Source organism: Aquarana catesbeiana, linkage group LG03, assembly GCF_042186555.1.
Source record: "Aquarana catesbeiana isolate 2022-GZ linkage group LG03, ASM4218655v1, whole genome shotgun sequence".
Taxonomy (NCBI): domain Eukaryota; kingdom Metazoa; phylum Chordata; class Amphibia; order Anura; family Ranidae; genus Aquarana; species Aquarana catesbeiana.
In genome coordinates this window covers 186,657,536-186,669,605 of record NC_133326.1, presented here as the reverse complement: position 1 = coordinate 186,669,605, position 12,070 = coordinate 186,657,536, and the positions used below count along the sequence as shown (strand labels likewise).

Sequence of the window (12,070 nt, the reverse complement as noted above, 5' to 3'; positions counted from 1 at the left end):
AATATGCTATGTTCCATCATTTCCTCTACTATTTAGCTCAGGATAAACAGATTTGGCATCTAAAATTTCTTATCTAAACTCGTCTTTGATGAAACCACAGACTCTACTGTAACCTTGCTCTTATTTCCAGTTAGATGAATTCCATTATGTCATCTTATACATCTAAGCAGGGCCGGCCCTACCATGGGACCCGATGGAGCCATGGTTCAAGGCGGCACATTCAGGGGGGCGGCAAATTGCCGCCCACCAGCCAGCCCGTTCCGCCCGCTCCACTGCGGATCCCACTGTGAGGATCCGCCGAGAAAGGTCCCCCATCGGATACTGTCCGCCCTGTACTGCGCAGGGGCAGCGCTTGCGCAGTGCGGAGGACAAAGGAGACGCCGAAAGTCTCCGAACATGAACAGCTGTTCATGAGCTCTACACGGCGCCTGCGCTTCAGAGTACATTGTGCCACACGCTCCCGCTGTTGATGTTTGGAGACTTTCGGCGTCTCCTTTGTCCTCCGTACTGCACAAACGCAGTACAAGGCGGACACTATCTGATGGGGGACCTTTTTTGGCAGAACACTAGGCTCCTCACAGTGGGATCAGCAGCAGTGGCAAGTGACAATCCACAATGTGTGCCAGGTGACGTGGCAAGCGACAATCTGGTACGTGCGGCAGGTGACATGGCAAGCGACAATGCGGTACGTGTGGCAGGTGACGTGGCAAGTGACAATCCGGTACGTGTGGCAGGTGGCGTTGTGGCAAGTCACAATCCGCAATGTGTGGCAGGTGGAGTTGTGGCAAGTAACAATCCGCAATGTGTGGTGGGTGGAGTTGTGGCAAGTGACAATCCGCAATGTGTGGCAGGTGGGATCGTTGCAAGTGAAAATCCGCAATGTGTGGCGGGTGGCGTCGTGGCAAGTGACAATCCGCAATGTATGGCAGGTGGAGTCGTGGCAAGTGACAATCCGCAATGTGTGGCAGGTTGAGTCGTGGACAGTGACAATCCGAAATGTGTGGCGGGTGGCGTCATGGCAAGTGACAATCCGAAATGTGTGGCGGGTGGCATCATGGAAGTGACAATCCGCAATGTGTGGTGGGTGGAGTTGTGGCAAGTGACAATCCGCAATGTGTGGCAGGTGGCATCGTGGCAAGTGAAAATCCGCAATGTGTGGCAGGTGGCGTCGTGGCAAGTGACAATCCGCAATGTATGGCAGGTGGAGTCGTGGCAAGTGACAATCCGAAATGTGTGGCGGGTGGCGTCATGGCAAGTGACAATCCGAAATGTGTGTCGGGTGGCGTCATGGCAAGTGACAATCCGCAATGTGTGGCAGGTGGCGTCGTGGCAAGTGACAATCCGCAATGTGTGGCAGGTGGTGTCGTGGCAAGTGACAATCCGCAATGTGTGGCGGGTGGCGTCGTGGCAAGTGACAATCCGCAATGTGTGGCAGGTGGCGTCGTGGCAAGTGACAATCCGCAATGTGTGGCAGGTGGCGTTGTGGCAAGTGACAATCCGCATCTGAAGGCAGGTGACATTGGCAAGTGACACGCTCAGGGCTCCCACTGATTCTGCATTATGGTGAGTTGAACTATTTTATTTTATATAACAATGTAATAATAGAAATATTGCACTTCAAATATTTTTTTTTTGCGATTCGGCACTGCATCGCTTTAACTGACAATTGCGCGGTCGTGCAACGTTGCACCCAAACAAAATTTACGTCCTTTTTTTCCCACAAATAGAGCTTTCTTTTGGTGGTATTTGATCACCTCCGTGGTTTGTATTTTTACAGGTCCTCTTTATACTCCTTTACATGTATAGAGCCATGACAGGTCCACTTTAGTTACCATGATATAAAATAATGGATGTGGGGGCATTTTGGTGGGCGTAATTTTTTTTTGGGGGGGGGGGGGGGGCAGCATTTCATTCTTGGTACCAGGAAGCACAATGTCTTGGGCCAGCACTGCATCTAAGCTAATTGATCTAATTTTACAATTTGAGTTGGAAAAGGGAAATAAGCAGATGCATATATACAAAACAGACAAACAAATTAATTTTGTAATTATTAAATTGCATTTTGTATAAAAATTAGTTCCAAAAACAATGCTTTCTCATTACTGACAGCCACTAATTGTCAATCATTCATTTAGTCTAGGCAATGTCGGGTGAGCAGTTTCATGTCTGGAGTGATATTTCTGTGTCCTTAAACTAAAGGCCAATAAACACCACTGTTGCACTTTGCTGAACACAGCAGTAAATCACTGTGTGCATCATATTATTAAGCTTTATTCATTTTATTTTTTTTAGCAGGTGCAGTGAACTACAGGTTTTAAAACAAATGATGTTACTATGGTTGTTCTGTGATGTCATGCAACATATGATGTAGTCATTGGAAAACTCCTAAATCAATAATTGTCCATGGTTCTGAAATTATTTTTTTCTAGTTCAATAGAGACACAGGAGCAACACAACTAATTTATTTTTATTTGTTAATAACCAAAAAACCCTAAGAGATACTAGTCAAGCACACGATGATTAAAGGTTGCTATACCTATAGATGAATGACTGATACCAGCCTAAATGCCCATAAGCATTGAATGGGTGCCTTATGAGGGTACACTTATAAATGGTACACCCTTCTCCCACTTTACTTCCCAAAATACCTGACAATGTTTTAAAAAGAGTGTTATTAGAAATAAGGATACCTAGTCATCATTTTATTATTCAAAGGGTTAAAAAATTAATCCCATAGTCATCTAATTTTAGTATTTCATGCCATGTCTCTCTTCATCAAATAACCCTGTCTAGAGTCGTAAGTATATTAGAGACAGATATGAAAGAATTACCAATATTTATTCACAATAAAATCATCAAGGGCCCATTTATTTCTCTATTGTGCTATACCACGTATCCATTAACACGCATTATTTCTTGTATTAACGTGCACTGCATTAGGGAAAAGCCTCGTCAAAATAAATAGGCTGCCAATGCACACTAATGTGCTTAAAAAAAGTATCTTTTTTTTTGTAACACTAGCTACTGTGAGTTGCTTTGCATTGCCACATGCTACAATGCACGTGTGTTCCCTTAGTTCACTGAGGTGGCAGCAAAATGAATGCTACCACAATGCAGCAATGCATTTTATGTGTATTACATATGGAAATGTAAATCTAGTCTTAATGTATTTTTACTCGCATTTGACTAGCCAATTGGCCTCTTATAATCCCCTGCACAGCAGAGATCAGATTGGGAAAGAGAAGGCAGTGCTAGGGGCCAATTATGTGTGCTTTATACTATTTCTTTATATTTCTTTAATTATTTATTTCCCCTGTATATTTAGCTGTTTGCTTGGAGTTCAGCTTTATCTTTGATGGAGCAATGTGCCTCCATGTTTAAATGGCTGCTGCTGTTCCCTATGAATCATAATTATATGGTCTTGGTCTATGGTATCATGGGAGATTTCACTGTCCAATTCTCATATGCTTGATTGATTGTTTCATTCATTTATTATTAACAAAGGTATATACCATGTTTCAACAATCATTACATTACAAAGACAAAATAAGTTTTACCTGTGGGAAATGGGCGTTTGAAATTACAGATGATTCCATGGTAAAGTAACATTATAATAATTGTTGCACAGGGAGTTATTTAGTAACAACATAGTTGCCAGTAGTGTGTTTTAAATTGTTTCATATATAGTGTTTAAGTGCCGGTTCACACTAGAAGCGGCACGACTTGCAGGTCGCCTCACGGAGGCGACCTGCACACGACTGCCACGGCAACTTGCAAAACGACTTCTGTATAGTAGTCTATGCAAGTCGCCCCCAAAGTAGTACAGGAACCTTTTTTCTAAGTCGGAGTGACTTGCGTCGCTCTGATTAGAACGGTTCCATTGTACAGAACGGGAGGCGACTTGTCAGGTGGCTAGGTCGCCTGACAAGTCGCCCCCGTGTGAACCGGCTCTAACTGTTGTTGGTTAAATGTTATCTGTATTTTTAATCCAATTGTAATGATCAGACCTCTTGATCTTCCTGGAGCGTTCAATCCCTCTTCTACAAGCACACCTGCCTAATCTCCGGGAATAAATTCAGCACTTTCACTTGGTTGCAATTAGCAAACCTTAAAGCTGTCCCAGGGAACTCACATGCCCCGTACCCACGATAGGATTTTCCGACGGAAAATGTTTGATAGGAGCTTGTTGCCGGCAATTCCGACCGTGTGTAGGCTCCATTGGACATTTTCCAGTGGAATTTCCGTCACACAAAATTTGAGAGCTGGTTCTCAAATTTTCCGAAAACAACTGGTCCCCAAAAAGTGTCACTTAATGTCCAATTTGTCTGCCGCAATGTCGCAGTCCCTCTATAAATCGCCGATCACCGCCATTACTAGTAACTGGCTAACTCAACTGGCTAATGTAATGTACCCAATAACAACCTTATGTACATAAACCACAGAAATCTGGTTCACATTACAGTTTGTATCTTAGAAGCCCATCTTCCTTCAGCTGTCAGTTTGTAAAAAAGTTTGGTGCAAACTATGAATGGGTAATGTACAGTAATGATGGTCAGCTAGCGGCTGGCATGCACACTACTTAGTTCAATGTTATCTCACTAGAGCATGCGTAGGGGCCTCTACAGAAATTAATCAGACACTGTGCGTAGGGGCCTCTACAGAAATTAATCAGTGCTCAGTTTGAAGCTGTGGAGCTTGGTGTAAGTGGAGCTGGATTAAGTGGGAGTTAAAAACAAGTGTTAGAGTATACAAGTCTTGCTGTCTGTTGGTGTGTGTTGCTGTCTGTTGGTGTGTGTTTGCTGTCTGTTGGTGTTTGCTGGGTTGCATTTTGGGGACTTTTCCTTTTAGTTTTAATTTGCCTTTTGCTGTCACTTTTTAAATAGCTTTTTTTTTTTTTCTTGTTTCATCAGTCTATCAATTAAGGGGTGTGGTTAATTGCTCACAGGTGCCTATTTAACTTGTTGTAGGACTCAGTCTGAGCGTGCTCAGTTTGAAGCTGTGGAGCTTGGTGTAAGTGGAGCTGGATTAAGTGGGAGTTAAAAACAAGAGTTAGAGTATACAAGTCTTGCTGTCTGTTGGTGTGTGCTGCTGTCTGTTGGTGTGTGTTGCTGTCTGTTGGTGTGTGTTTGCTGTCTGTTGGTGTTTGCTGGGTTGCATTTTGGGGACTTTTCCTTTTAGTTTTTAATTTGCCTTTTGCTGTCACTTTTTAAATAGCTTTTTTTTTTTTTTTTTTTTTTTTTCTTGTTTCATCAGTCTATCAATTAAGGGGTGTGGTTAATTGCTCACAGGTGCCTATTTAACTTGTTGTAGGACTCAGTCTGAGCGTGCTCAGTTTGAAGCTGTGGAGCTTGGTGTAAGTGGAGCTGGATTAAGTGGGAGTTAAAAACAAGAGTTAGAGTATACAAGTCTTGCTGTCTGTTGGTGTGTGTTGCTGTCTGTTGGTGTGTGTTGCTGTCTGTTGGTGTGTGTTTGCTGTCTGTTGGTGTTTGCTGGGTTGCATTTTGGGGACTTTTCCTTTTAGTTTTTAATTTGCCTTTTGCTGTCACTTTTTAAATAGCTTTTTTTTTTTTTCTTGTTTCATCAGTCTATCAATTAAGGGGTGTGGTTAATTGCTCACAGGTGCCTATTTAACTTGTTGTAGGACTCAGTCTGAGCGTGCTCAGTTTGAAGCTGTGGAGCTTGGTGTAAGTGGAGCTGGATTAAGTGGGAGTTAAAAACAAGAGTTAGAGTATACAAGTCTTGCTGTCTGTTGGTGTGTGTTGCTGTCTGTTGGTGTGTGTTTGCTGTCTGTTGGTGTTTGCTGGGTTGCATTTTGGGGACTTTTCCTTTTAGTTTTTAATTTGCCTTTTGCTGTCACTTTTTAAATAGCTTTTTTTTTTTTTTTTTCTTGTTTCATCAGTCTATCAATTAAGGGGTGTGGTTAATTGCTCACAGGTGCCTATTTAACTTGTTGTAGGACTCAGTCTGAGCGTGCTCAGTTTGAAGCTGTGGAGCTTGGTGTAAGTGGAGCTGGATTAAGTGGGAGTTAAAAACAAGAGTTAGAGTATACAAGTCTTGCTGTCTGTTGGTGTGTGTTGCTGTCTGTTGGTGTGTGTTGCTGTCTGTTGGTGTGTTTGCTGTCTGTTGGTGTTTGCTGGGTTGCATTTTGGGGACTTTTCCTTTTAGTTTTTAATTTGCCTTTTTCTGTCACTTTTTAAATAGCTTTTTTTTTTTTTCTTGTTTCATCAGTCTATCAATTAAGGGGTGTGGTTAATTGCTCACAGGTGCCTATTTAACTTGTTGTAGGACTCAGTCTGAGCGTGCTCAGTTTGAAGCTGTGGAGCTTGGTGTAAGTGGAGCTGGATTAAGTGGGAGTTAAAAACAAGAGTTAGAGTATACAAGTCTTGCTGTCTGTTGGTGTGTGTTGCTGTCTGTTGGTGTGTGTTTGCTGTCTGTTGGTGTTTGCTGGGTTGCATTTTGGGGACTTTTCCTTTTAGTTTTTAATTTGCCTTTTGCTGTCACTTTTTAAATAGCTTTTTTTTTTTTTCTTGTTTCATCAGTCTATCAATTAAGGGGTGTGGTTAATTGCTCACAGGTGCCTATTTAACTTGTTGTAGGACTCAGTCTGAGCGTGCTCAGTTTAAAGCTGTGGAGCTTGGTGTAAGTGGAGCTGGATTAAGTGGGAGTTAAAAACAAGAGTTATGCCGCGTACACACGGTCGGACTTTTCGTCTACAAAAGTCCAACGGACGCTGACGGACTAAAGGTGGCTGGTAATCCGATCGTGTGTGGGCTTCTCCGGACTTTCAACGGACTTTTTTAGCCTCAAATCCGACGGACTTTAGATTTGAAGCATGCTTCAAATCTTTACGTCGTAAGTACGACGGACCCCGAAGTCCGCTCGTCTGTATGCTAGTCCGACGGACAAAAAAACGACGCATGCTCATAAGCAAAAACTAAACGGAAGCACTCGGTCTAGTAAAACTAGTGTTCGTATTGTAGGTAGCACATTCATCACGCTGCAAAATCTGTGATCGTTCAATGCAGCGCATTTTATTTCTTCTTTACGAAGGCTCTAAAGAACGAAGGTGTTTTGCTGTTCATAATCAGAGTTCTCCCAAACTGATTTCTGGATTCTTTTTCTCTTTGATCTCATGAATGATATAGTATGCCTTTTTAAAACAATGTTTCCATACTAATAATACTTTTTCCCCTTTTTATTTTTTATTTTTTATTTTTTTTATTTTTTTTAGGTTTGTAAAGTTAACACAAAGAACCCATTCTTATTTTTTTTTTTTTTTTATAGTGTTTATTTTTTAGTTTTTAGATAAAGTTAACCCAAAGCACCGTTTTTGGTTACGTAATTTTTTGGATTTTCAAGACTTACCACTTGAACATTATTAACATTAGTAATGTATTTTTGGTGTGTTTTTTTTCAAACTCAATGAGATTGTTGTCCCTTGTTAATTTAACATTGTGTGTAAAATCAATGATTTCAAAGAAAACACATAAAGTCTTTTGCTAAACTCAAAAAATATCCATTTATTCATGGTCAAAATAAAATAAAGAGGAAGTCAACGCTGGAAAAAGTCGGTGTACCAGAAAATTGGGATCTTGAGGAGTCCATATAAGAGGGAGCACAATCTGGTCCAAGAATCCCAGAGATCAACAGCACCAGCAGATGATCTAGATGTCCCCAGACTGTGGTCCTACAACAGCCTGCGTCTTCTGTCAGACCAGACTGAACCCAGGTCATCATTTTCTTCTCTTCCCTGCAGCCTTTCCTCCACGCTGCCCTGCAGCCTTCCCTGTAGCCTTCTTTTGAGGCTGTGGCTCTGGTGTTTCAGTTGTGGCAGGAGGAGGAGGAGGAGGAGGAGGAGGAGGAGGAGGGGGGGCTGCCTCATGTAGTTGGGTGTTTTGTGTTAGCGTGCCCTGCAGCCCCTTATGGATTGTTTCCCCAAATAGGCGCTCACAAATGAGGCGCTGCTCCCAATCCATCTGAAGAAGCCTGCTGGCTAAGTAGCAGCCATAGGATTCTTCCGCTTCGGGGGGGCTTTTTAAAAAACGGGTGGCCTCTTGCATGAGGCGCAGGGATGCGTCCTGTGTGACCATCCCCTTCCTGGCCCTTTTTTTGGGAAGGTGGAGGGGAGGCACTTGGGATTCGGTCAGGCTTCTACTGGGCCCAGCCACCTCGCTTGGCCCAGCCACCTCACTGGGAGCAGCCACCTCACTGGGAGCAGCCACCTCACTGGGAGCAGCCACCTCCTGCCTGACACTGGGCCCAGCCTCCTCCAGGATGATGGTGAATCCGGCCTCCTCCAGGCTGTCCATGGGCCTGGTCTCCTCCTGCCTTCCACTTTCCCCACATTCCTCCTGGATGGACTCATCCTGTGTATAAAAAAAGGACAATAGTTTGAGTATATTTGTTTGGCTTCATCAATGACACACAGTTTGCTTCTCATGAATAGCAAATTCAATGTGAATACTTCTCTTTAATAAAAGAGTCTAATCAGACACCATAATTATTTCAAGCAGGTGCCAAACATATTTAGCCACTACTGTCAATTGATATGTATACCCAATTTTGAGTGCCAAATTATTTTAGACAATTATAACATCCAGTTAACATCATTAATATTAGTACAGTAAATATTTGTTTAAATCATTTACCTGACTCCAGATGGTCATATCTGGTTCATCCAGGATGGAAGACCCAGCTTGCTCCTCATCAGCCTCTGCTGGGGTGGAGGGAAGGGTGGAGGGAAGGGTGGAGGGAAGGGTTGAAAGTGATGGCCTGGCTTCATTCTGGTCATCCAGAAAACGGAGTTGATTGTAGTACCACAGCCTGGGTACATAAACATCATCTGCTGATGCTCCTGATCTCCTTGATTCTGGATCTTCTTATGCTCCCTCTTATACATGTTCCTCAAGCCCCCAATTTTCTTGAGCAATGTCTCCATTGTTGCTTCCGGGATGGTCGCCTGGACAAAGGCCAGAAGTCTCTCCAGCGTTGACTTCCTCACATGCTTAGCATAATACTGAGGGTGTTTCACCTCCCACAAATTCCTCATCTCTCGATATTTGGAAATAAAAGATGTAAGGAACTCTGGATCCTTAAATAGGGGATTCATTATATCTGGAAAAGATGAAGTCACAAGACAAAAAAAACTTTTATTATAGGTTTCGGCTAACCCCTCATCATCTTCTCCCTATGTAGGCCTCATCAATCTATCAAGCCATATAGGCCGCTTGCTACAAAGTCATGACCATAAAAACCAAAAAAAAAAAAAAAAAAAAAAAAAAGGAATATATCTAAAATTACCTTCGTTTTGTAACATCCAGGTCCACTATCACCTACCACAGAACGTACGTACGACACGTGCGCAAGGCCCCTCTTTATACACTACGCATGTGTGAAACTCCGCCTGCGTCGCCCGCCCCTGACGTTCGAAATTAACTCATGTTCTCCGCCCCCTAATTCGACGCACAGAACGTACGTACGACACGTGCGCAAGGCCCCTCTTTATACACTACGCATGTGTGAAACTCCGCCTGCGTCGCCCGCCCCTGACGTTCGAAATTAACTCATGTTCTCCGCCCATTTTTTGTTACGGCGCGTAGTGGAGTTAAAGAATGGCGGAGACACCTGAAATGTTGACGACCTCAGGTAGTGGAGACAGCCCGGAGGCTGGAACGTCAACAAAATCTGTGAGGCCTAGATTTAAGGCCTCTAATATGAGTTTTAAAGAGATGGTGGAGATGGTGGCCATTCTTCACAAAGACGACTATGATGGGAAGTATGGGCCGTACGCACGGCCAAATTTGCGCAAGGCCAAAATAATGGCGAAGGTGGTGGAAACTTTGCAGGCATCTTTTGGGGTCCAGCGCTCCAAAGACCAACTGCGAAAAAGATGGTCTGACCTGAAACTCAGGGAGCCGGATCAATACCGACGTATCCGGAAAGTTCTTAAAAAAAGTAAGTACTTGTCGTGTTTTTATCTTGTGTTTATTACCTTGTATATTGCCCCATGTGCTTTTCCTTCCTATCCGATTTTTGTTTTCATCGTTTTAAACGATCTTTTAAGAAACCTCGTTAGTTACATATCTATAGATATATACATATACACATATATATACATGTGTATATATGTATATATATATATATATATATATATATATATATATATATATATATATATATATATATATATATATATACACATATATATATATATATATATATATATATATATACACATATATATATATATATATACACATATATATATACACATATATATATATATATATATATATATATATATATACACACATATATACACATATATATATATATATATATATATATACACACACATATATATATATATATATACATATATATATATATATACACATACATATATATATATATATATATATATACATACATATATATATACACATACATATATATATATATATATACACATACATATATACATATATATATATACACACATACATATATATATATAACTATATATAAATATATATATATATATATCTAACTATATATATATATAAATATATATATATATCTAACTATATATAAATATATATATATATATCTAACTATATATATATATATATATATATATATATATATATATATATATATATATATATATATATATATATATATATATATATATATATATAAATATATATATATATATAAACGAGAGAGAGAGAGAGAAATATATATATATATAGAGAGAGAGAAATATAGAGATAGGTAGATAGATAGATATAGAAATTTAAAACATTCTTTTGGAAGATTTGAAGTTATCTTAATTTTTTGGCTTTACATTTAGTTAGATAGTTTGAGATTTTGGTCCAGATATAGAGAGAGATCAAAAGATTATTAACTATATTTTGAGATATTGATATCTATCTATCCGATATGTCTTTCAAATTTTAAATATTGAGGTAAAATAGGAACTCTACACAAACCACTTCATTACAAATGTTGGAAAATTACTATGTACTAAAATATCTGTGTGCTAATTAGATTAAAATAATTTTTTGTTTCACATAGGGGAAAAATCACTCAGCCAACCCAAAGCAAAACATGATTGGGAAATAAGCCCAAGTCCCATTGAGGATGTGGAGGAAGGAGAGGTGGGCGACATGGGCACCCCACCAGGTCAGTGTCTGACACACCAGCTTACGGTAATCTATGCATGGCTGCCTTTTATTTTATGTAATTTTTCTACTCTATTTTAGGTGATCTGGTTGTGCTGGAGTCAAGCAACAGCGCCACCCCCGAGGATGTTAATGAACTTTGCGACATGGGCACCCCACCAGGTCAGTGTCTGAGACCCCAGCTTTATGGTAAGGTAAACTTATGTGTGCATATTTCTAAACATATTTTTTTTTTCATTCCACTTTAGGTCCAACTGACTATTTTACCCCAGACAGTGCCCAACGGCTAATTGCTCAAATCATGGCCTGGAATGGGGAGATCGATCAAATGCGGAATCGGCTGGATCGTATGCAGCAGGAAATGAAGGACATGATTGATGTTTTGGGTCGAATCTAAATGCCCTTTTTTAAACCCCAAAACATCAATCATGTCCTTCATTTCCTGTTTTGCTGACCCCATTCTGGGCCTTCTCTTTTTTGTTTTGGCCAGAACATAAATGGCTGTTTAAGCTAATGTAAAAAAGGAGGGCTGTTTCTTGTAAATACCTCACAAATCCACAAAAAAATAAAAATTGATTTTCAAAAAAACACAAAAAATCAAAAAAATAAAAAACTTGATTTTAAAAAACCCAAAAAAATAAAAAACTTGATTTTAAAAAACCAAAAAAAATAAAAAAATAGATTTTAAAAAACCAAAAAAAAGAAAAAACTTGATTTTAAAAAAAACAAAAAAAAAAAACTTGATTTTAAAAAAACAAAAAAAAAAAAAAAATTGATTTAAAAAAAAAAAAAAATAAAAAAATAGATTTTAAAAAACCAAAAAAAAAAAAAAAAATTGATTTTAAAAAACCAAAAAAAAAAAAAAAACATGATTAAAAAAATAA

At 39.9% G+C, this 12,070-nt stretch overlaps 1 long non-coding RNA gene across 1 annotated transcript; it reads right to left on the bottom strand.

Moving 5' to 3' along the window:
• Positions 1 to 7,241: 7,241 nt before the first annotated feature.
• Positions 7,242 to 8,863, bottom strand: LOC141131861 (uncharacterized). Its single transcript, XR_012242830.1, has 2 exons — positions 8,649 to 8,863; positions 7,242 to 8,366 (listed from the first exon to the last, which is right to left on the bottom strand). It is a non-coding gene; the product is annotated as an uncharacterized lncRNA (long non-coding RNA).
• Positions 8,864 to 12,070: the final 3,207 nt, after the last annotated feature.